This window comes from Balearica regulorum, chromosome 1 (assembly GCF_011004875.1).
Source record: "Balearica regulorum gibbericeps isolate bBalReg1 chromosome 1, bBalReg1.pri, whole genome shotgun sequence".
In the NCBI taxonomy this organism is placed as follows: Eukaryota; Metazoa; Chordata; class Aves; order Gruiformes; family Gruidae; genus Balearica; species Balearica regulorum.
In genome coordinates, this window is record NC_046184.1 from 69,710,336 (window position 1) to 69,735,963 (window position 25,628).

The 25,628-nt window shown below is 44.8% G+C and overlaps 1 long non-coding RNA gene across 3 annotated transcripts; it reads left to right on the top strand.

The window, feature by feature from the left end:
• The first annotated feature begins 5,152 nt into the window (after nucleotides 1–5,152).
• LOC142602399 (uncharacterized) lies at nucleotides 5,153–24,483 on the top strand. Of its 3 annotated transcripts, none has more exons than XR_012836200.1 (4): nucleotides 5,153–8,858; nucleotides 9,230–9,461; nucleotides 9,532–10,727; nucleotides 23,760–24,483. It is a non-coding gene; the product is annotated as an uncharacterized LOC142602399 (long non-coding RNA). The 3 variants fall into 3 exon arrangements; XR_012836201.1 differs by lacking the exon at nucleotides 5,153–8,858 and having other exon boundaries at nucleotides 9,205–9,461; nucleotides 9,532–9,725; nucleotides 9,867–10,727; XR_012836199.1 differs by lacking the exon at nucleotides 5,153–8,858 and having other exon boundaries at nucleotides 9,205–9,461.
• The last annotated feature ends 1,145 nt before the right edge of the window (nucleotides 24,484–25,628 follow it).

Below are 25,628 nucleotides of genomic sequence, written 5' to 3' on the forward strand. Positions count from 1 at the left end.
GCAAAGATAGGAATTACCCAGGAAGATTCTAGGTTTGATTTTGTTGGAAGAGTGAGAATGACAGTGATTTTATTTTACAGCTGCTCATTGATATGTCTTTTAAATTCTTTTTAAAAGACTTGAGGGTTTTTATAATGAACTTTCCCATGAAAATCTATTTATGTTTATATTCAGTGTGTGGATTTACTTGTTATGTGAATCAAATGGGGGGGGGGGGGGACACAGATAAAATGAGCAAAAGTCGGTTTAAGTACTTGAACTGTATCTGTTACAACCCATCTTTACTGTTCTTGTTCAGCAGCCAAAACGCATTCTTCTCATAGAAAAGAAGGAACACAAGGGCACCAGCTCACAGATCTTTAATGCAAAAAAGCCGTCTCTGAGGCCGATGTGAGGGGCCGCGTCCTACTGGGCACTGATGAGAGGAGAGACGAGAAGAGCAGAGACAGGGTGTGCCAGCAGAGATGCTCAGCTCCCTCTCTGGTACCTGCTGCCCTCAGAGAGGTCAGGATTTGCCCCTTCCTTCTCCTCTCCTGCCTTGTCTTTCTGCTCCCAAGACCATCTTGCCTAACCCTTGCCAGACACATCTCATGCCATATTCCCCCTTTTCTTTTTTCCTTTCTTTTTCCAAGAGACATTCATTAAAACTGTGAGTGGAAAGCAGAAAGCAGGGGGAAAAACAGTGACCATGGCATTTTTTCTGAGAGTTTGTTTCTGGGGTCCCATTTGATAGTCATGGAAGAAAACCGCTCTTTCCCACTGGCTGTGGGTGAGACCCATGGGTCCGGCAGGCCCCCTTGGTGCACCCCACAGCCTGACCTGCACCGGGCACCATCCTCACCTTGCTGCTTTCTCTGCAGCCTGGCTTGTGCCTCACAGTCTTACCAGGCATTGCAGCCTTCCCTCTCTGTCCCCGTCATCCTGGCTGTGGCTGGTGGCCGTGGCCAGTGAGGTGACCCTGCTGGCAGGGTACCCAAAACTGCTGCCAGGCTCATCCTCCACCACCTCTTGCCCGAGCCCCCTGGCCATGCATGACCAGGCTGGAAGCAGCACGACTTAGACCCTGTTGCTCTGTCTGAGCATGCATGTGGTTTATGGAGTGGTGACAACCTGATGTGCATATTTCAACCAGATGTGATGGCTATGTAGCATGGTAGTAGCAGGGACACTTGACTGCACAGTAAGTGCCATTTTCTTTGGGTAGAAGTTTCCTAATTTTATTTGAAAACTCCTGTTATTACTTCGGAGTTTGGTTAGGCTCATGTAATAGATACATATACACCATATATTTTTTTATATATATATATTCTGAAAACATACAAGCCGAAGACACAGGGCTTCCATGGTTAACAGGATTTTCTGCTTTTAAGTGAAAACAGTTTTTTATTTTGAAAACAGATGTAAGAAGGAAGGTTCTCATCCCCCACCAAAAAACCCCACAAAAAGATGCCAATATGATTTTGTGCCTGTTAAAGCCAAGATTCTACAGGACTTATAGAGACCATCTCAATGCTTTTGCATGGTCTTGGCTGCCTTGTGTATTGGTCAGGCATTAACTACCAGAGTAACAGTGAGCAACTCACCTAGCCATCTACAGGGGGCCTGATCCAGTTGTGCCCTCTCTACAGCGCTCTGTGCTATTAAATATCCTTGGTAGAATTCTTTTGCACAGTACCAGTTTTATGTTTTCTTGAAGAATAAGATTTTATTTTTATAAATTCTGGGGTGCGAGGATTGGAAGGTAAAGGAAGTCTATTCCCGTATATACCTTCCCCCTTCCCCAGCACACAAGGTGGCACTGGGACCCTGCCTGGTGTAAGTCTCACAGCCTTATGGTTCACGGTTGGCCTGAAGGACTCTCAGGACCGCACTGAAGGAAATGTATCGGTCCAGTACATTGTGCTGTGTGTCTATCATGTCTGCCACGATCAATTGTAACTGGGTGCTAAAATCCTGCTTTTCTGGAGAGATAAAAAGCCAAGATCTTGACAGCAAATGCTGAGTAATGTCCAGGTGACATTTGCTGCAGTTTTTGTCCCGGAGTCCTGTCTTAGCCAAATTTCAGGTCAGGCAGTTGGTTTGTTTTACCATGCAGCTTTAGACTGTCAGTGCTTCTTGGCTTCTTCCATTTAAAATAGTTATTTTTATCATTACTAGGGATTAGATCGCTTCACTGCTCTATGAGCTCGCTTAGTTCATTAGTGAGTGATACAGTCCCTGTGGACATCACAGTGGAGGTAAAGGAGATCATTACTTATTATTTCTAAGGATCATAGCTTTTTCACTTCTGGGCTTTGGTGGCCTTGCATAACCTTCACAGCTCACAGTGAAAATACCGTGTTCTCATCCTACATGTCCCTGGGTTATATGAGCCTGATTCAGGGGTTTCCACATTCTTACCCATGGACTGTCACGAACCGTGCCGTCTTTAATGCTGTCATCAAAAACTTCAGATTTGCACATCTGACCTAGTGAGCAGAATAGCATTTGCAGGTAAAAAGATAACAAAAGTCAGAAATCTGCCTGAGGTAAAAAAATTAGAAAATCTACTCAGAATCTGCCTTCCTGAGCTAAGGAATCAATACAGAAAGGCAGAGGGAAGGAATACAGATGGGGACAATTTTTGGCTTAATTAAAAATTGTAGAAATCTGACAATCAAGTATTATTTCTCCTGTGAGCAATGCTAAATGCATTCAGAGGGCAAAAGACAGTCAGTGTAAAACAAAAAGTGACTGACTGCTGATTTTTTGATCCCATGGAAGAGGAATGGATACACTTTGGTGAAAAACAGCAAGGAGAAGCCTTCAAAATGTCTGACTGCCAGAGCCTTCTGCTGAAGTATAGGAGTTGGTGGGAACCCTGTGAAGATCTGTGCCATTTGTGACCGCTGCTGCCCTTGGTGGGGTCTTTAATCATTGCCATGGGGTTCAGACAAAGGTCAAAGCTGCTCTGATTGTATTAAGGAAATGGGAAGACAGGACTCAGCTGAGAACTGCTTTTAAAGGACTGAAAACTGTCCTGGAAGATTTTGGTATTTAATTCATCAGTTTACCTAACAGATAACCAGGCATTTCCTGTCGTGAACACAACCAAAGGCTTTTAGCTGTGCCTGGGAAAATATGGGTGAAATAAAGTAACTCAAGTGGTTCCTTGACAGAAGTAACAAGAAAGATGGATTACAAGAAAAGGATAGTAAATTTACAGAGTTCCTGTGGAGAAGCAAGCAAGACGTTACAGTGGGGTGGCAGCTACTGAACAGACGTTTGGGATGGCTAATGTACAAGATAGCAAGTAATTTGTCAAAGGCAAAAGAGACTGGTCCCCACAAGTGGGGAATTGGACATATCCTCTTTGAGTTGCCGGACCTCTCTGGACAGTTTTTCAAACAGGTTTTCAGATTTTTCAGACAGTCTTTCCACGGCTGAGACACAGGCCTATAGGGAGGAAGATTTTCTTCATACTGCCAGAGCCACTTCATCCACTGTTGGTGCCTCTTCACCTTTGCAGTCCGTTACTGCCAGTGAGGTGGTGTTATGATGATGGTGCAATCTGTACAAACCTCTGCCACATGGGTCGAGTACACTGGACTTCATCAGGATCTGTGGGACAACCGCGCATTGTCTGGGTCATAATAAACCATCTCCCGCGTGGCTAATTCCCGCAGGTACTGGATATCTCTCTCCATGGTGGTCTACTTCCCTGGATGACATACAACATCTTCACTGAAGGGATACCTTTCCCTCATGCCTGACAGAAGTCACGTCCAGAGGCTGAGGGCTTGGGTCCCTTTTCCATTCACTTTGTCAATGTATCCTTCCCTAGACAGGGATCCTAGCTGCTTGGCTTCCCTACCCTCTAATTCCAAGCTACTGGCCCCGTTATCCCAGCATCGGAGCAGCCAGGTGACAAATTGCTCCCCTGGCTGGTGGCTGAAATCTTTGCACGTGTCTCGCAGCTCACTTGGGGACAGGGATCGGTTGGTTATCTCTGGTTCTGTCTTTTCCTTCTGTTCTTGTGATGGTCGTGGTTCATCGTCATCCTTTACTAAGCAAGTTGACTTTTGTGTCCATTTTTTCTAGTGTATAGGGACAACTGATACTGATGTAGGTTGGTTCTCTGGTTCAGCTGCAGTGCTTATCGCTGGGGTTTGAGTAGTCACAGTGTATGTCGCAGTGGTTGGAGTAGCTGCAGTGCTTCTCACTGGAATTTGAGTAGCCACAGTGCCTGTTGCAGGGGTTTGAGTAGCTGCGGTGCCTGTTGCAAGCATTGATCTCTGGGTGGTATTCTTAAATAGTTGTTTAACTCTAAACAAGACCTGAACCACATTCAGGAGACCTAGCAATAGAAATATGCTGGTCTGAACATCCCAAGGATATTCACCATTCTCAAGAGCTGGAGAAGAAGGGGCAGGTGAAGGAAGGTGTCTCCCCCCACATACTGGGTCTCCAACGAGAAAGAGGTAAAAAGTGTAATTATTAATAGCTTCTGACAGATGGCTCTCCAAGTACAGAGATGATACCACTGCTGTGGCTCTGCTCTGTGTGCCACCCGCCACTGCTGATTACAGATACCAGATTGGTCTGGTGATCAATGATTTTATCACACCATAAGCCAGTGGTACACAGTACAGCAGAGTGATAACCTTAATCCAGTGCCCAGAGGTGACAAACCACACATAAACACTGATAACCTGTACATATGGCAAGTAAGGTGTCTACAGCAAATTGGTTGTTGGCAGGACTCATTTTAGTTCAGATAGTGCTTTTAAAAAAAAAAAAAAGAAAAAAACCCAAGTACTTTGATTTTCTTTTTTAGTATCCTTGACATCCATTTTAGGAAAAAAAAAATAAATCTAAAGACATTTCCGTACAGGTTCAAAGGCACTTTATGGAGTTCAATACACTTAGCAGCCAAAAGATGCATTAAATGAAGGTGGAATATGAATTGGCACCTGAGACCCCTACCTTGCACCCTTTGCTTGTGGGTGCAGGGGCTCCATTTTGGATCCAGCCTGGGCACCAGGTCTAGTCTGAGCCTGAGCCGTGCCGCAGGCGTGCAGGTCTGCAGCCCTGCCTCTGCCCCATTTCCTGGCTGGAGCTTGGCCCGGTGTTGCAGGTGGCCTCATCTCTAGCCTTGTGTCTGGCCCCTTTCCTCCTGCTCCTGACGAGATTCCCTGCATGGACCCACATTCGGTTGACCTCTCGCCCTGCCTGGGGCTGTCAATGGACCTGGTCAGCAGCCCCCAGACCTGCCCGTTGTGGTCAGCCCCCTGGGACCGTACCCGCTGGTGAGGGCACAGCCTGTGTTGGGGCTGCTCCTGGATCCCGGCTCGTCCTCACTTCTGGAGCAGCTCCACTCCTGCTGCTCCCCAAAATCAAGTTAGTACCATGATGATAATTTAAAACATCAAGAGCTAATACAGTTGGTACTTGGTTTTTAAGCTTGAGAACACACAGTGGACGGTTTTATTCCTGTGCACTATTTCTAAAGTCTTAAACTTGATTATGCATTTTTATTCAAATGTTCTGCTCTTTCAAAGGACTAAACGGTGCGAATCTGCCCAGGGTATTTGGAAGCAGTATAAAAATACAAGTAGTATTGGCAACCCATTGCTGTTATTTTTGCAGTTTATTTTAATTAGTAACCAAACTTAAATATAATTTTTCAACTCTGTATTTTTTTATTCCAAATCTTTAATGTCTTCCAGATCCACTCCAGGTTCACTGGACTGGGTGGTAACTAAGTCTTAATTTTGATCCAGAGGAAACTGCTATGCCCATTTTGAGCATTCCTTACTTGCTTACTTTCGCTCTTTTATTTTTAGCTGTATTTTGTATTGCATTTCTCTCTCTTTGTGTATTTTAAAATTGTTTTAGACTTTTCATTTTTATATGGCATTGATTCTTGGCACTGAGGTTGAAGTCTGGAATTGAGCAAACTATGAAATTACTGCATCAGCACAACCACTTGAAAGTCTCTGTTATGTACTCGGCCCTGTCTTTGCCAAACCTCTGCTCAACCACTGTGCAGGATCCGACATAATATATTCCTCAGCTGGGGAAGAGAGAGGAAGAGAGAGGGGAGAGAATACCAATCACTCATCATTTACCTGGTTAGCTGTGGTCCAGATTTTGCCTACTGAGTCCTGAAACGCCACGTGGTCAAAGCTTTCCCTTGGAAGTGAAACACTAAAAGCAAATCCTCCTTTTTTTTACTATGTCCTGCACCGAAGGATCCTTCTGCAAGAAATCTGTTTTACCAAGTGGAAGTGCAGCAGTACTGATTGCTGCTGCTTTGTTCAGATGTGGGTTTCCCTCGAAAACACCCAAGATGGGCAAAGTTCTGGGCTGATACTCTGTGCACGGAAATGTGATGACTTTGAAATCTCATGCTTTGCATCTTCTTGGGAAGCTGGAAACATGAAGGGAAAATCTATATGCTTAGGAAGGAGAGGTTCTTCAGTTTGCCAGTGAGACTCTATGCCAAAAAGGAGGTCTGACTGTAGCTCTGACAAGCCTTGGGTGACATGGGCACAGCATGGGACAGAGGCCTGAGCTTGGTGGGTGGCTACCGCGTGGCTAGCAAAGCTGAGGAGCCCCTCACTAGGCAGGCACAGCTGTCTCGGGCTGTTTGCAGCTGGGAGTGCATGGGAGGCAGCTTCACGGCCAACACAGAACCTGGGGGAGGTCACTGCTGTGTCCTCCCCAAAGGCTGCATCCTCCTCACCCTGCCCTCCCTTACTTTCTCCCACATTTGGTGGCACCACCACCTCTCCTCTTTCTCTGCTCTGCTCTGCTAGCTCAAGCAGCAGAGGCCTGCACTTCTGGTGCGGGAAATGCCAAGGTAATGATTTAGCCTGTAAAACTAGAAATCTTTACACCCCAAGTGCTATCTACACAAACCCCATTTCTGAGTCACTGCAGACTGTCTCCGGCAGTCTCGGGGATTATAGCGAAGGAGTGTGTCTCTGGGTGCGAGGAGTCACAGGTTGCTGACTGGGTGATCATCTCAACCGTATCGCCGAGTGCAGACTGAAAATGGGTGCCACCTGGTACGAGATGGATGCTGATGGCCCACCACTGCTCTCTGCTTTGCCATTTGCAGTCCTTCCCCTGCGTGCATGCATGCATCATGCACACGTGTGAAACAACGAAAGCACCGAACGTGTGAATGCGTGATGTGCCCGCAGTGCACTGCTGGATACCGCGCTGTGCTGACGGGATGTTGCCTCCATCCCATCACTGGAGAGAGGGTGTCCCCCTGCCCTCAGCAGGGGCTTGTCCCCAGGGAAGGACTTGGCTTCTCCCCTCTCAAAGGCCTCATGGCGAGCAAGTTCCAGTCCCCAGGCCTCACTGAGCCTCTCCTGAAAGCGGCTTGGCCAGGAGCAGGGTGAGGAGGGCTAGCAGCCACGCTGGCACAGCAGGCAGCTGGCAGCAAGGGGCATTGTGTTCCCAGAGTGTTACTTTTCCCCTTGATGTTAAATTAATATACAATGGAGTATTATAGATGTTCCTTCTACATCTTAGTTAGAGGACTTGTGTTATTAATGCCAAGTGTAATAAAAATGTTGTCTAATCTTGACTGAATTTCTGCTTCTTCCTGCCATCTTATGTTTTACTGCTTTTTTTCCCTTCCAGCACTTCTCTTTCTATCATGATTCTTGCATGCCTCATCTTCCATTGACCCTGTCCCTTTCTAGGGCTTTCTTCAGTTGGTTGCAAAGTGCATTTTGAATTTTTTCTCTTCCTTTATTAACATGTTTGTTTATTTATAAAGGAACAGTGAGAGCGTGCTTGGGGAGGATCTTCACTTCTTCCTTTTGCTTTAATATTCTGTCATCTCATATCGCCTCCTCCTTTCTGCATCGTGGAAACCCATAAGAATCTCTGCACTGATGACAGCGCCGTTTGGCTCTGGCCAGATTGTCCTGTCCTGTGGCCTTTGCCTTGCAAATAACCCGAGCCTTGCAGATTATTGGATGTGCCACACCCTCAAATCAGCTGATTAATCCATGCAAAATGGAGGTATTACCCTAAAATCCAAATCAGCACTGCGTCTACATTTGTCTCTGCCCAGAGCACCAAAGAAGCAAAGTCAATTAAAAAGGGGACATCTGTAAAGTGTGGGGTCTCCACGTCTTTGAGGGGAGTGATGAAAGGGGGAGGTTTAAAAAAAATAGTGTGATGAAAAAAGGCTTATAAAAATTCTGTGTCCTGTTACAGACCCAAATTGATCCAAATCCTTGTCTTTTTTTACTGTTTTCTTCTCTAGTGCATAATTTGAGGGAGGGTTCAAATATTTCAAATATTTCTGAAAGATTGGAAAATCTGACAACATTTTTACTGAACTTTTTACGGGAAATCTTTCTGATATTTTTTTTCTTTTTCTTTTCCTTGCTACTGGCTACAGAAGCTTCATCCATGTAATAATAACAACGTGTGCCAGAGTAGAACCATGCGCTTACCTCACGCAAGTTCCCAACTCACTTTTCAGACCATATATAGGGATCATTCCCTTACCTCTCGGGCAGGAGGCAGGGTGCCACTTCACAGTGCCAGCTGCACTTCTCTGCAGGCCTGCGGAGGGGAAGTGAAGAGGCATTTTTCCTACTGGATGACAATGGAAATTCTTACGCAGGCAGAAATATGGTTACCTCGGCCATAATTTACAGGGACACCCAGGACTCCCTCTCAGAAAACAAATGTGCTAGAGGGTGTTTAATAACCAGAAATATTCAGGGTGTCTGTAAACATGTTGGCCATAGGACAACGGTCTCCCCCTTCCCTGAGAAGTCATCATGGGATTAATGTAAAGTAGCAATAAGCATATTGGGAGGCAGTAGAAAGATCAAAGGACAGTGAGTATTACAGCTGTTTTCCAAAGTATTTTATTCACAGGGTGAGCATGTCTGATCCTCTGCTCGATGGAGCTGACGGTCGCATAAAATGCTGCTTCATGGGTCAGCAGGGCCAAGATGCTGGAGGTAACTTTGATATTAGTCTTTCTCTCTAACCATCTGTCTGTCATCATCAATAACCTTCCCAATGATTTACCATCCAGGTCCTTGCTTGATTTACCATCAAGCTCCTTGCTTGATCTCTCTTTTGAGTCCAAAACTCATTGTTTGCAATGTTAAAGTCATTCATCAGCCATTTCTCAAGCCAGATTTGGGGACAAAATAAATAAATAAAATAAAAAAAAAAAAAGTTTAATGGTTTTCTCTGTAAGAAAGAAGCGGGTGAGACAGAGGGGAGTGTCTGGGAGTGTCCAGAGCCAGCCAACACTGCTTTAATATGTGGCTGAATGGAAAAATGGGCCTCAGGTGAGCTCTGGGAGACATCAGCAGCCTGCGTGCGGTGAGGAGCACCGGTGGGTGCCTGGATCCCGGGCATGGAGAGGGGAAACTGAGGCAGCAGATGAGAACAGAAAGGAAGGAAGGAGCATTTGCAGAAGCAAATAGGTATCTAAAGGGTTTGTTTGGCTCAGCCTCTGCCTGTTTTCTTTTTTCACATCTTGTTCTTTCCTCATAGACAAGGAGCACTGCTCACTGCTTCCCTCTTCAACCATGATACTCTTCCTTATCATGGCTTGTTCCTTGCCCAGAAAAACTCAGTAGGGCCAAATGTATTCAGGGAAGAGGGTGGCTACTCTCATGCTTACTTTATGTGAGGATCATTTATCAAAACATCTGTCCCTTTGGACAAGAGGCATCCTGAGGAAGCAGGTAATACACCATCTGATGTGGAGTGCCACAAATGGAGACAGTTCCCAGATCAGAGTGGAAATAACTTTTACTGCAGTCAAATATTTAAACTATCCCTGCTAATCCTGAGCTGCTGCAGTGCTTGGTTTAAACTAATTATAGTTTCCCGGCAGCACACAGCACCAGGTGGACCTTGAATAACTCTGGTGACAAGACAGACTGCCCGAGGCTGAGGGTGCCACAGCTGAGGAGTGGCCAATGGTGCAGTGAACTTGAGCCTAAGCAAGCAATGGTGACTATGTTGACTGCAGTCCAGAGGCACTCAAAGACTCAAAGAGGAGACAAATGTCCAGTTTATGGGAGCATCAAGCAAACATAAGTGAAGAGCGGACAAGAGCCCAGACACTGGAGGAAGGACTGGATTCAAAGACCAGGTATTTGAGGGGAAAAAGAAGGGAGGTAGGGTGATGAAAATATCCGAATTTTCCTCCTTTTAAACTTTCCACAGGGTGGAGGGCAGAGTACACACAGGATGTGGATGAAATACAGCCATGGGGACAAAGTGGTAGCAGAAACCTACAACAGGAGCAAGAACCCCTCTGCACCCAGAGCACATGGTAGAGTGCTGCCTGAAACATCTCATCAAAATCTTGTGTGTTGCCAGGCACTGGCTGGCAAAGATGAGAGGCTGAGGGCCCCTTGCGACCAGTAACACAGTCCATGTCCTCATGAAGACAGGCTTGGGTACAACCATAGCTGCCCTGAGGGCTGCACAGCATCTGCCCCAGCAGAAGATCTGTGCGAGTGTCAGTACCTAATGATCTGGGTGGAAATGGGGTGTTTCAGCCCTTTCTGTTCCCTTGCTGAATCCACTGCAGGGTGGGCGATCTTCCAAAAAGAGAAGTATAACTGATGATACGTCCCTTAGAGGTCCAAGATGCTGCCAACTCTGCTCCATCATCAAATCCAGCTGAGGTGCTGCAGATGTTTCCTAGAAAGGGCTGAGAGAGCCTCAGTAAGAAGGTGGGTTTTGTGGGGTAAGAGTGTTAAGCAGCGAAGTAAGGAAAGGGAGAAGCAGCACAAAAAAGGTTTCTGTTTTCTGTTTTGGTCAGGAAAACAGTTTTGTGCTTGGAAGATAAACCAAGCCCTGAGGAGAAGAAGCTAGTCCAGGCTCTGTGGGTGGTGTCAGTCCTTCCCGGGTTGCAGAGATGGGCCAACACTGTACAATGGAGTGCATTTTTTTATGTGCTTGGACTGCTTCAAAATGCTTTTTCTTTTAAACCTTGATGTGTGCTTTGCCCCAAGAGATTAATGTTGTTTGAACTGTTTTGTTCAGCTCAAAATAGAAAGCCGACTACGAGTGAGCTTGTGTGTAAAATTCACTGGTGTGCGTGGGCTGCGTGGCACTGGCCTTGCCACACACAACAGGCGTAGTGGGGGTGTGTGAATGTGGTCCGGTTTGCTGCTGTAACTGTGGCTTTGGTGGAAGAGGAACGTTTGGGGTTGTGTGCAGTCACGGATGGTGAGCTGTGTAACTGTTTCCTCATCAGGAAATGATGTTCCAGGTAAGGGGAGTTTTAGTGGGGGGAGAACCACCCACTGAGTACTCACACAGCAGTGCAGGTCCTCGTGCACTGCCTTTATCTGCTGGCAGCCTAATTCCAGAGAAATTAGACGGCATTAGCAGCAGGCTGCCCATATCAGTTGGCTGAACGAATGCCCCAGAGAGGGCTCTGTACCAGGTGAGGGCACCAGGATGCCTTAGAGATAACACCATCCTCCTGAACACCACAGCTGCTGTACAAAAGTTTGGTTGATTGAAAGGGGCCTTTAAATAGGGAAACTGGTCCACGAGGCTTCATGTTTTCTCCCACAATGACTCAATTTTTCTGCTTATAGTATGATGAATCGCAGTTTGTAAATTTGCCAGCCCTGGTGTAATGCATCCTCGGATGAATGTTATGGGGGTTCCTTTTTTTTTTGGTGTGCATTTGTTTTTTAACTACAGTTGGCAGGGTGGTAACTGGTTACTTCAAGTCAGTAGCCTCAATGGTACGCAGCCTGAATTTCTCCCTGCTTTCTTAAAGTGGTCTTGGATAGCTATGTGAGACCGCACTTTCACAAATGCCTACTGCCCTGCGCTTCTCTGTGACAGCAACTTCTGCTATTAGAAACTTTGTAGTGTGTATACTGTAGCTACATAATTAAAACAATGATGAGCAATTTCATTCAGCCTCCATGGCCACGAGATGATGGTCATCAGCAGTTATATTAAAAAGATGAGTTGAATTCCGACTCCTTTTGCTGCAGGTTGTAGACTTGCCAACCCAGTTACTTTCTGGAAGTAGCTTATTGTTTTTCTTGGCAATTTAGTGACCTAGTCAGTTCTAGACATCTGGCTGCTGTATATTACCAGATCAATTTGTGCACCTATGATTGGTTTGAAAAGTGGCTGCTGCACATTCAGGAGGATCCCAGCATGGATGCATTTGGCTTGCTGTGTGTGAACAGGCTGGTTCTGCATGCTGGTGTCTGACCTCCTTGATGCTGACAGGCCTGAATTGTGCTAGTACTTTGCGGCAAGACTGTTCCTGCATCATGCACAGTGCTTGGGGTTCCAGCTGATGGAGCCAGAATCCAAGATCTTGCGTCACCACAGGTAATACTGGATGATGCTCAACAAACACTACAGGGTTTTGCCATTCAGCTGCAGCTTTGTACATAGGTGAAAGGTGATCCAGAGCTTGCTTATCCTGCCATGCACACTAAATGAAAATTGAGCAAACATTGTCCTTCGTAAGAATGTCAGATGTGTTTCCTAATGAGATCTTGCAGGGCAGGATGCACACTTATTTCGCATGTACATGACAAAGTCAAGAGATATGAATCTTTTTAATGTCTATACTGCTCAAGTTCAAAAGCAAATGCTAGTCCCCAGAGTGCGATGTGTTGCCATTTTAGAGCTGTGACTTAGTATTTCCATCCATTGTGTCAAAAACCTGTTGCACTGTAGGGATGAAAAACACAACCCATTGTGCTCAGAGGGAAGAACAATACTTGAACAAAGACATGGCTTTTTGTTCTTCTGTCCTTAAGTAAGCCAAGCCCACCATCTAGAAGATATTTAAGAAATCCAGCTGAACAGAGAGCATAACGGGTGTTCACATTGTCTTCTGTCACTTTAAGATGCTTAATAGCCTTGGCAGTCTTATTTTAGGTCATGTTGCTAGGGAGAAGCTGACATACAAGTAAGGAGGACCCAGTGCATAGTCTGACGTGGTGTGGGATGGATAAAGCAAACAATCACGAGTCCCCCTGTAGCAATCTTGCTTTATGGAGTTGGCAAAGAAACACTCTCTCTACGAGTACCAGCTAAAGACCTCAGTGCTGCTGTGGGAATTTCTCTCTTGTTTTATATTCCCCAATCCACTTTTGGCACCTCCGGCAACTGCAGAGTTGAAGGGATAAAGGCAGCTCATTAGGGGCCTAATCCAAACCCCATGGATGTCGCTGAGAGTTTGTGCCAGCAATGGGACTTGGTTGAGTTTAGTTATGAGTGTTTATCTTTTCTCCACGTGCATGGATAGCTGTGATTTAACTACTAGTGAGTACTGGTGAGTCCCACCACCTGCCCCTTCTCTAAAGGCCATCTGCAGGGTTCAAAGTAGTGAGTTTTGCCTCCCCCTCTCTCATAAAGACTCATCCTTTGTTTTTCTCTGCATCTATTAGCCAAAAAGACACTATCTAAACTGAAAACACATTCCGTTATTGTAGTTTTGCTCCTTGGAATGTTATGACACATCCCTCAGATATCGGCTTTGTTAACTGTCAACAAATTAGTGTCCTTTCACTCCCAGCATGTGGACTCACAGATCCTCTTGGCCCCTGCCATTACAGAGAGCAGTGCTGTGCGTCCAGCTGAGGCTGCAGTCCAGGGAACACTCCCTTTCCCGACCTTCTGCCCCAACATCCACCTTCTCGGTGGCTGAACGACAGGATGGCAAGTCAGGATCCCTGCAGCTAGGAAGGCTTCCTCTCCGTCTGTAGTGTCAGGAGAAGATGACTGGCACTGAATTTACTCACTGTTGCCAGCAGAACTCGAGGCAAAAAATATCAGGCCCAGTCCTGAACCGATTTGGCTATTCCTCCCCCCCAGATTTATTTTATATACTTTATAAAAGCAGATGAAGGTCTTGAACAATATCACTTGGATCGTACTTGCAGCAAAAACTCTGTCTGAAAGGCCAACCCAGCAGTGCTATACACCATGCTGAGAAACTGGTGTTAAATGGGGGAAACCACAGCCTACAAAGGCAGGAGAAGGGAAAAAAACCCCACAACTTATCTCTATCTCTTATCTCTAGCTCTGTTCAGTTAGAGAACTGGAGCGGAGAGAAAGCCCGAGTGAAATTTTCTGCACCATCCTCCAGTCTTAAGTTATGGCTCAACAAGGGTCTGAGCCTGTTTTGCTTAAACAGATTAGCCACAGGACCATCCTTTCGCTCCCTCGGTGACCCACAAGGTCCCTTTGGAAACGTGACGCCATCCCAAGCTGAGCGGTTGGGCTGGACGAGGCGAAGGGCGGCTGGGCTCTGCTCTGTGGCTCGCTGCAAGAGCTGCCTCTGCGGCGCGGTCAGTAAATGCTCGTGTAAGTAGGCCTGCTCTCAGGATTTAAATCACTGTGAGAGATACCAGGATCTGGGTCCTTGCGATCTGGGGATTATAAACCAGTTATTTTAGTCACATGATTAGAATTTAGATAAACAGTCGGTGAGTAACCAAGGCATGTCCCCCAAATACAGTGAGTCAGACACACCATTTAAGGGAAATGAGAGGGGAATAGCTTCGTTCCAGCTCAAGGCTTATCCCAAAAGCATTCCAGCCCTTGGCTTGAGGCACTGGCAGGAGGAAGCTTAGTCTTGCAGGCTTCCTCACTCACTTTTACCTGCAAAATAATTATGCAACTTCATGCTGTAGCACAGCCCGCCAGGCAGCATGGTACCTTTATGATATGCTCATGTAGTTTTCTTAAGTAGCTCCTCTGTATGCCCAAGGTCAATAAATAATCGCATTAATTGTGCATGGAAGCCCTACTTTCTGCTTTCTGCTGAAGAGCGTAAGCAGCCGAATAAGACTTTGAAAGCAACCTTCTGACTTTTCTCGGTTAGAGATCTAAATTTTAGAAACAGATGTACCGTATCTGATTTTTTTGTGGCCCTCAAGCAATGAGGCTGACCATGACAGTACAATAGAGCGAGCGAAGGGGAACTGGACATGCTTGTTAGTCAACTCTGCTTTCATGTCTCCCTCTGATTATGCGTCCTGACTTTACTTCTCTTGTTCACTGTTTTGAGGGACAAAAGGTAAAATCAGGGTGAATTTCGACATGGAGAGAATGGGTTTTTTGTATTTTAATGCCAGTCTTGTCTTTTAATGCATGGAAATTGCTGCCTGGTCTCCTGTGAAGTCAGTTTACGCTAAGGTCAAAGTCTTGCAAATATTCAATTAGGAGACCAGTCAAGTATGTGGGATTAAGTTGTTTATATAAATGTTTGCAGAACCAGAGTGTGAGTTCACAGGCAGGCATGGGAGCTTTGTTTCCCAGCTGATCCATAAAAAAGGTCAAGCACAGTATACTGATAAATGCAGTATACTGACAAAAAGCCGGCTAGCCTCAATCCAGTCCTGACTGGAGATTCCGGTACCGATTCCCTGTTGTTATCAAGGTTAAGCTGGAGGCTGATGAGTTTGCAGGAGGTATCATTTAATAACAAATTCAGTCTCTTTGCTGGGCACCACTGCACGGCTTTACACATATATAGGCAGTTGAGAGTGTACAAGTAGATTCTGCTTTACGTAAACTGAGAGCTCCCACCAACCACCAAGAAGCAGCTCTGGTGTGAGCTGCGAGAGCAAGCAAGAGTGGAAGAGGCCCCATGGAATAAGGTCTGAAGATACAAGGTAGCATCGCTCCCCGGAGTTTTCTGCATTCTCTCCTCTTTGTTTCTGCTTCTGGTACCAAACTCCTGAGAGAAGCTAGAGAAAGTGCCCGGTTTTCAAACCAGGGGAAGATGGAGGAGAAAATTAACTCCTCTTGTGGGGAGAAGCAAATGCTTTCTCAACTCCAGCTTGAATTTTGCTGAGCTGTGGCAGGTCTGATGGAGAGTAAGTACAGTGGAAGACAAAACTAGGCAAGGGAGTAAAAGGTGAAAAGAGGAGCATTCCACACATTTATGTTTCTACAATGTAATTTTGGGGTGGTGTTATTTTTTACAAGAAATTTCTACAGTCTCTCAGAAAATAGAGAAAATGCAAGGACTCCAATGTTCTGAAAGCATTTGGTGCCTGTTTCCCTGCCTTCTGTGCAGGTCAGGGCAGGGAGAGATGAAGCCATCAGTGAGCAAAAAGGACTTTACCCAACCCCAGTGTGCCAGAAGGAGGAGTGACTGTATTATGCTTGGTTTTTTCCCTGTGAGTAGCTGGCATGAGACTATATGGAAGTCCCTGATGCCCTTGTATTTTTTTTTGGGTAGTTTCTTTGGACAGCTTGTGGTTATGCTGTTGAGAGTATTCAACTGGTATCTTTTGAGATGAAAGGTGCTGTGTCAGGGCAATATGTTGCTTTTGTTGCTTTAATTTGTTTTTAAGCACTGGTATCTATACTGGAGTTATTAATAGACTGAATTGTCCAAGCAGGGATTCTTCAACCCTCCTGCTGCAAAATACATATTCTATTCCCGATGCTACAACATATACAGCTATGTTATAGCTAGTACAGTCTGTTTTTCACTAAGTGCATCAGTGAACAATGTTTAAACAAAGTTTTTTTTTTTAAAAAAAAGAAAAGCACTGGCAACAAAGAGATGACTTATCGTTTGCAACTTTAAAAAGGAGCCTGCAGCTATACAAATCTGGAAATAATATAAACTTAACCCACAGGACTGTTGCATTGGTTTTAGAAGAGCTTACTTTAAAGCTGGTATGTGGGCTCACTAAGAGACTGAGTGGTTGGCAAGGATGCTAACGATTTATGGAATGTGTCTTTGGAAAGGATTAAAGCAAAAAACATGTTGCTTCTTACCAGCTCTGAGCTAGGAATATAGCTCTAAGGGGCGAGCGTTAAATTTTAAGCATCCAGTATGTAAAGCTTTTAAAGAATAAACTTTTTTCTTTCCTTGCCCTGGTGCTTGGGATCAAATTCAGTCCAGACCGGATAGACTAAAAATCATTCCCATCTGACGTCCAGGAAAAGGTCAGGAGTTAAAGGAGTACTGGCAGTGGTGAAGCAGTTCCCAGCTTGCGTAAGTACTATTTGTGAACTGCCCAAGACAACAGTCAGCATTTTAGCTCTAAATGTCCCAAGCCTCATATAACTTCTCCTCTTCATTTTCTCCCTCTAAGCTGATTTTTAAAACTGCTTTGCACCAAGTAAAAGCACAATTAAAACTGAAGCCCGAGAACTCAGTTAAAATGCAAAATCCCTATGATTTCGTTGGGAAATCTTTCATTTCCTATGTCCGTTGGCTCTGTAATGACTCTCTCTGTCTTAGGTACTCACAGCCCAGCCCCTCGCTGTGTTGTCCCATTTCTGTGGCATTCCCCGTCCTAGGCTCCGTCTGAAAAGACAGTGACAAATCTCTCTAATTGGCACCATCTTTCTCTCATAGAGATTCCCTGTTACTAATGAAAACAACTCCATATTTTCCCTCTGTGCGTGTGAGTGGATGCGTTATTGCATCTGTGTGTGTTTGCAGAAGGCACTAAGACAGGACTGGCTGCCAAACCCAACTTTCTACCCAGTATGGAGGAGAGGAGAGGCATGGTGCTGTTCTCAGCTGAAAAGTCAGCACTAACTGTCCAAGTACTGCCTCCCCTTGGGAACCGGCGTTTCACTGCTCTAGTGGGGTGTGTGGACGGAGAAGTCACCCCCCCTCCCGGCCCCGCAGTAGCTTCCGTGAGCTCCCGTGAGCTCCCATGAGCTCCCGCAGTGGCTCCCATGAGCTCTCTTCAGACATCAGATGGATGCTGTAGTTTGGGTTTGGTGCAAATGGCAGAGCTATTCCCCAGAACGTGTGTTGCAACGGGCTGTGCTCACCTACTGTGTCATTCCTAAGTGCAGGGGTAGCTTCAGAAAGATGCAAAGCGAAAGTCTGCTCTCTGTCAGGGAGAGCCTGCTGCCACTAGCAATGCGACAGCCATGGTTATCGGGCATCTCACAGTACTGGTAGTCCAAAATGCAAAACTACAGCCACTTGCACGATGTGAGGGTAGATGCTGTTGGCGATGGGACATGTAGATTTAAAGACAACAGCTGTTAGAAATAACTTCCAAGAGGAACAATGTCCCTTTTCTTGCAAGCATGGCTGCCATGCCCTAGTCATCTGCTCTTTCTCCACATGCTCATTTGGCTACGCAAAAAGAGACCTGGTTCATGGTGACAGCAGCAGTGTGATGTGTTACCTGTCAGCTTCCATGTATGTCTGGGTGACTTCAGGGGTGAAATCACAGATAGGAGTCTGATCCTCAGGTGCAGAGCTGGGCGCTTTGGAGGTAGGGGATCACCTTAGTGGGTCTGAGTAATTTTGGAAGGCTTTCACTGACCACAGCAGTTTCTTAGCAGCATCCTTCCCCTAAGAGAAGGGGGATCCTTCTGATCCTTTCTGACCATTCATGAAATCCAGAATCCAGTCCTGTGGAGGTAGTGTGAATATACAAGACAGGATGGGCTCAGTTTAGGGATGATCCGCGTTAAAGCCTTCCTCCAGAATTTGCACCAAATGGCCTGACTGTCTTTGTGATCTCACTTTGAAATCCTTGATGGCTTACTATAGAAACTGGCTGTGATAGGATTTGTGTATGACTTAATTGTCAGTGTTTAGGAAATATTCTGATGTGCTTGCTTTGACAATGAACGTGTGCATCTGTACCATAAAAGCATGATATCCCATATTAATTGTGAGGCTCTGAGAAGGAATAATATGGCTAAAATGTAGAGACAAGCATCTCTTTCTTCTTTAAAGTGAAAATCCTAAAGCTATACCTTCTACGTTTAGAATGAGTGAATTTGCCTCTAACTGAATGACATGGTATTGAAAGCTCACCTTTTTTTCCCCATGTTACTTACACTGATAAAGTCCCAGAAAAGGTCATAACATGTGCTCATTGTTAGGGTCCTGAGGGCACTAACAGGCTGTAATGTGCCTGACCAGCTTCACCTGAGGCCTCCATCCACACCCATGGGCCCAGGAGCCCCATTTAAGCTCAGATCCAGACCATCAATCCTTCCCTAGGCCAAGTTTTAGGAGTGTTGGTCTCCAGGCTTGTATTTGGCTCTGTCTCCTGAGCGGACATCAGACCTGCGCTGTTGGTAGCTCTGTCCTGGATGGGGCCCTGTGGTGTGCCTTGTCTTGTGTTTCCAGTCCTTTGTCTTTGCTACCTGCTGCTCCTCAGGGGGTTCCCAGTGTGGGCTCTGGACTTGGTTTGCTGCTTGCTGTGGCTGGAGCTGTTGATGGATCCTGTTACCAGCACCCTGTGTGGGACTACCTGACCTACGTGCTGCTTCTGCTGCGTTGCCCTTGACTCCTGACTTGTCTGCGCTTGGGAAATTTTGTGCTAAAGTGCTTGGTTTGGCTCCTCTGTGCTTTGCTAAGGTAAGATGAGAATGTGTGGCTACTAACAAAGTTAAAAATATGAACTTGAAATTAATCTGGTAATGATAGAATTAGTAAAGCCTGATTTTATTTTTTTTTCCTCCCCTATGGTTTTATGATTATGGTGTTTTGCAGGTATTTCCCATTTCCTTCTCCCGCACAGAATATCTGCACAGCTGTCTTTGTACATCCCCCAGTTACTGGCTGAGTGAGAGAAAATAATGTAATATGGCTGGCTTCAAGTTGCAGGTGTGCTGCTCAGCTACCTGAAAGGTCAAACAGCACAGATAACCTGTGAATTAAAGCTGTAGCCTTGCTCTCAGTATGGGTCCCCATTTGCATCCTTAGGATTTTTCATTTCTTTTTCTATTCCCAAAACCTGAAAGAATTTAATAGCTTTTGAGCAATTCTTTCAAATTGATTTAAAATTGGTTATTTGTGAAATGTAAATTTCCCTGCAGGGAAGGGATGAAAGGAGTAATGGATGGGCAGAAGTCAGGCTGACTGTTTCCACAGGTGGCTATGATGAAAGGGCATCCATGCTTTTAGTGAGAAAAGGGTTGGGGTGAATTCCTATGAATTTCATAGAAGTTTTTCTTTCTAGATTTAGGGGAGTAAGGGGTGTGACCTTACTGAGTCTGGGCTAATACAGAGTTATTAAATCTAGAGAAAGAGAGAGAGTGAAGAAGCCAGTCAAGGGACCAGTGAGAGAAAGAAAAGGAAAAGGAAGGCCTGCCTTGGCTCAACGCAGGATGAAAAGTGAAGAAATTCAATTTGAGAGACGTTAACATGGGCAAAGTTATCACAATGGGCATGGGGTGTGAATATGCCTGTACTGTCTTCTGCCCCCATCCTTGAGGTGGTGAACCCTCTGCATGTGTGTGATGTTATGTGTGCGCGTGCTGGGGGGCTGGGCTTTCCAGGCATGAGGTAGCCTTTGAAGATTTGATGCTAAGCACATGCCCAACAGTGTCAGGACTTCTCATGAAGAAGGCTGCCCTATGGTCAGGAGTAATTCCCCAATGTCTGCCCAGAAGACATTTTCACAAAGCAAGAGAAACTCAGTTGAGTAGAGTGGAGATGACATTCCTGCTAAAAGTGGTATGATGTTCCTGCTGAACTGCTAATAAAGCCTGGAGTGGAACATAAAGATAGCCCAGACAAAGAACTTTGTCTTCCTGGGGAAGCAGAGTCTGTTCAAGGGCCTTGAATATTTGTGGTCTCTTTTGGTACTGAAGAGTTTGCTAAAATGTGGTTCACTGTGGCAGGAAGAGACATGGGGATACCTTTGTGTTTGGAGGTGCTTTGTCTGTGGGGTGACTGGCTGCAAAAGACCAAGACTTGATCAAGGAGAGTGATGGAGCCGAGAGATCTGGTCAGAATCAGTAATGCTGAAAGCAATGTGGGTTTAGTGGTGGATGTACAAGACCAGAGCAAGCAATGCTTCTGCCAGAGGCTGCGAATGGCTCTGGATTGTGGATGTTCACTGGTTAGTGTCAGCCACCTCACTTGGAGGTCCAGTGGAGAAGAAGGTTCGACAGAAATTGCTGGATATTTGCACCAGTGAATGATGAACTGAGTAAATTGTTGGCTACCAAAGATACTAGTAGGTGTTTCATGTTGCCTGGGTCTGCTGGTGTTTGTCAGATGCTCTGTCTAGAATTCTTGATGTCTGAGCCTTTGCTTGCTGAGTGAATACTGCAATTTTGAGGAGTTTATCTGACTAAATGTCTACAGAGTTGGAAAAAAAAAATCACACCTGGCGCTTTAATTGCCTCTATAAACAATATTTTGAAATAGCGGCAAAATGAGCTTCAAAACACTGTCAATAAGAAGTATCCTTGCAAAGTCTGTGCTATGTTGAATGATCCTTGAAGAGGTAAACGGTACTTGGGATATGCAGAGTCAGCAAGGCTCACTTAACCTTGCACATGGTCAGGTCTCCTTAAGTGTTGATGTGTGTCTTGGCAGGGGTGACCACAAAGTCCTAGAGGAAGTACCAGAGAAGGAGGTATATCTTTGAAATGTGCTGGATGTGCCAAACTGGGAGCTGATGCTTGCCTGCTGCTCAGCTGTCAAAGGAGATATGTTCTAGGATCTGGATCCAGTATAGCAGCTGCAGGCAGGACTGTAGATTGTTTTTTGGTCAAAGCAATTCTACCTTTGGATTTATTTACAGACAAACCAGGCTTTTGAGACCTGGCCATCTCCTTTCTGCCTTTGATCAGTCTCTTAAGACAGATGCACTGACTAAAGAGGAGTTTTACTTGCTTTTTCTCTTACCAGCAGCTTCTACTGTTCCATGGCTGCTATCACCTTTCTTCTGACAGCTCCATACAGCTTAATGCTGCTCCCAGGGATGCACACATACTGCAGAGCTGTAGGCTGTTTTTATTGCAACATGTTAATTGTTATTAATGGGAAAAAATAGAGTCCAGTGATGAGACTGTTCTAGGATTAGAAAGGGTTTCCAGACTGGAATGGTGGAAGGAAGATTGATTGCTAGAGATGAGGCAGCTAACTTGTAGAAATGATCATGAATCTTGGTATGTTTGCAAGGATGTTAGATGGAAAAAAGGAAACGTTTGGTTTAAGTTCTTGAATCCTTTCAAGGAGACTTGTGTTGGAAGGGCTTTAACCAGCCCTTTAAGAGTTCAGTGAGAGGAATAGTTTTAAGTGCCTGAAAAAATATTGGATGTGGGACTGCAGCAAAGAAAGGTGCTCTTAAGGAGCAAACACATTGCCTGCACCAAAAGGCAGACGGATCTGAAGATGGTACAAAGTATTCATAATACCTGGAGTGTTACTCTCCAGGTGCGCCCTACTGTCTTTTGTGTCACTGGTCCTGGACTCATTAGAGATGTGGACTATTGCAGAGGAGTTGTGCAAGTCACCCTGGCTGTGCAGTCAATGCAAGTTTTATCTTGTTCCCTTGCTTAGACCTTTCTGAAAAGGGCAATGTAGGAAGGCTGAGCTAGTTCATGTGAAGTTACAGGTTCAAGAACCGAGCTGTCCTTACACTTCTGCTGTGGCTTTACTGCTCTTGTGACCCCCTAGTAAACCCTCTGGAAAAGAACCTGAAGCTAATTGAGGGTCACTTTTGTGGCATTGGCTAAATGGGAAATGGAATTGCTTCCCATTTGCATAAACAGAGGTCTGGCAGCAGCTGCAGCTCACTGTGTCTTACTGGAAAACAAGAGGGACGAGGTCTGAAATATGTTTCACAAGAAATCCATTTGTTTAAAAAGAGGGTTTACAGATCTGTGTGCCTAGATAAGAAATATGTGCCTTAATGTGATTCTCAGCTACCCTTAGTTCTGAGGGAGGTCTTCAGAGATCTGATCCAGGGCTGAATTTTCAAAGCTGTGTAAGGACACGTAACACTTAATGCCCTAACACCCTGCCTCTCCTATTGCTGCACAACTAATAATGTGAAATTAAATTGATTAGATGACATCATTACCTCAGGAAAGGGATACTTAGGTTGCCTTTTGTATTATGATGTAATTATGGGCATTATGGTTTATTTTGGCAACTCTTTGGGCTTGAAAAAATCACGTTTAATTTTAAGTGAAAACAATTGGATCTCTTATACTATCTATAGCTGATTTTTAGTAGATGGCTTACCTGTGAAGGAGATTTCATTGTTCACTGAAGATGGTTTATAACTGCATGGTAGACCTGATTAAATTTGATCATTGCTGGATTTCTGGGTTCAAAAATCCAAACCTAGGTCTGAACTCAGTTCTACTGTCCAGACTGAAATGTAAAAAGGGTAGGTGTGACAGTGAGTTTATCCAATATTGACAACATTGAACATTCCAGTAACATGAGTCAGGCTCCTCCCAAATTCTGTACTTGGCTTAAGCTAATGAGACTGAGTTATCCATTTTTTTCTGTTTGCTTGTGAAAATTTAGGGCTATGTGTAGGTTATGTTTTAATTTTTCCCTCTGCAATAGTAAGGCAATATTTTCCAAGGAAGCCTGTAATTCTCACATGAGCTTTTGTCTCCAGGTGCTCTCAAAATATTGCCAATTGTTGGAAAACTTGAAAAAATGTTATTAGGCCTTCTGACTTAAGCTAGAACAATGGATCTGTTAAATATATATAGTTAGTGTTAGGGTAGCCTGTGGGAGTTGGGTTTGAGAATTTCATTCAGTTTCTTTTATTTCATATGTACATTTATGTTCTTACTGAGTAAGCAGTGGTTACTGCATAACTGGGAGATAGGGTTAGGTCTGATACCTCTGCACAATATTGTATTAATTTTAAGCTGTGGTTTTGGACAATAAAGAATACTCAGTTTCTCTGTTTATTATAGTCTATATCTGATGGTCTGGTGAATGTTTCCCTGGTGCTTGGTCCTAGCAGTCTTTATGCCATATTCCTTTCTGCTCTCCTCAGTTTTCCACTTTTACTGCCCTGTCCCATGATATCTGAAAGCATTGACATTTCCTCATCGCTTGGTATCCTGTGAGGACAGGAGATGCTGATTTCACTGAAAGTGAGAACCTAGCAGCCTCAGATGGCCAGGATGCTTGCCCAGATCATGTAGTAAGATGTTTTCAATGGCAGGAGCAAATTGTGGGAATCTTGACTTCCAAGGCTCATTTACACTGGGAATGTTTTCCAATCAGTTGTGGAAGTACTATAGAACTTGGTGAAGGCTTCCCTAACTGCTTGCATTTTATAGCATGACTCCAAGCACACACGGATGTAACTGGATCTTCTCCCAAGAACTAGCTAAAATTAAGCAAGATCTAATCAGACCATAAAGAATTTTACCTGAACCAATTCTAAATTCTGTGAAACCACACTTGCAAAACAGTGTTTCTCTTTCTTCTGCTCCAACCACAGGAGAATGTGTGCTCACAGGAAAGGACTCTGCTCTTTTCAGTTTATCAATAAAGTGTGTTCAGTCTGGCATTTTTTTACACGTGTGTTTTATTGCAGCATACTTGGTTAATTCTTCAGTCTCTCTCTCTTTTCAAGCTAGACAAACCCATGTAATCAATCTCAGATCCAGTGTTCTGCTTACCTGCTGTTGCCCAAACCCATAGACTGTTTGCCCTCAAGCTTTTTCGTCTTTTGGCAGCTGCTCTCATTCCAATTACAAAATATCCTTGGAAATTCAATACCTCATTTTTCTATTACTTAAATTATGGCTCACATTGTAGTTCAATGAATTTAATTAAAGCATTTCCTTACACACATGGTGTCCATGTGGACAGGGAATAAGAACTTTTAATCTTAAAACTAGGCATATGTAATAATTACAAAAGATTGTTCTTTCTTATTACATCCTTCAGGTAAGAAGAATGTTCATATTGCCTGGAGGAAGACATAATCTGTATGAGCTGGCTTTAAATCCTTAGGTAGCAGAGGGAATAATCTGTTTTAAATAATGAATGACCATATTGTAAGTTGTGACCTAGTTTGAAAGTCTAGGAGTTAAAAAAAAAACAACTTGGGGCTAACCAAATGTTTGGGCTATTGTGTAGAAACGCTGCCAAACAGTGCTGAAACCTGGGACACAGGCATTTTCTAGAACTAGTGGTGATAGTTGGGTGGAGATCACCACCTCTATACCTGTTGACTAGGATGCACACGTGACCCGTTTCAGTCCAGTGAGCCAGGTTAGTGTAAACAGTGGAAACGGCTGTCCTTCAATAATTTGGATCTTTTAAATAGCAGTGGGCTAGGAAGTAGTATTAGTGAAGGTGGAGGGAACCATCTTGCATGGATGGAGCTGGACCTAAAAGTTCACTCACATCCTTGAACTATCTGCCCCTAGTCATACGATTTTACAATCCACATGTTCACTTTTTATTTTGTATCTATCAAGGGCCTTCTGCTGAATTAGGATGCAGTGTGAACTGCAGCCAGGTGTGAGTGAGCTGTGAAACCAAAGCCCTGTGCTGCCTCCATGCACCAGCAGTCCCTGAGCTGCTGTTGCATCTTTTCTCAATTCGTGTTTGCTACCCATGGTTGCCTCAGTCACTGTATTTCCAGGACTGGGCTGCTAACTCGGTTAGGAAACTCGGACCTTTGTGGTATATTGGAGGGGTGGACCAGGACTGCAGAGCTGGGGGCTACCCAGTGGGGTTGTGGGGGCCACCCCCCCTTTCCATGCTACCTCAGCCCCAGGGCCCTCCCCAAAGTTACTGGCTGCTGAAAGGCGATTAGGGTAAAAAAACCCCAACTCACTAGGATTAGCAGATCTGAGTGTTAATTTTGTGGTAGGAGTTTGAGTCTCTAGAAGATCCAAAGTTG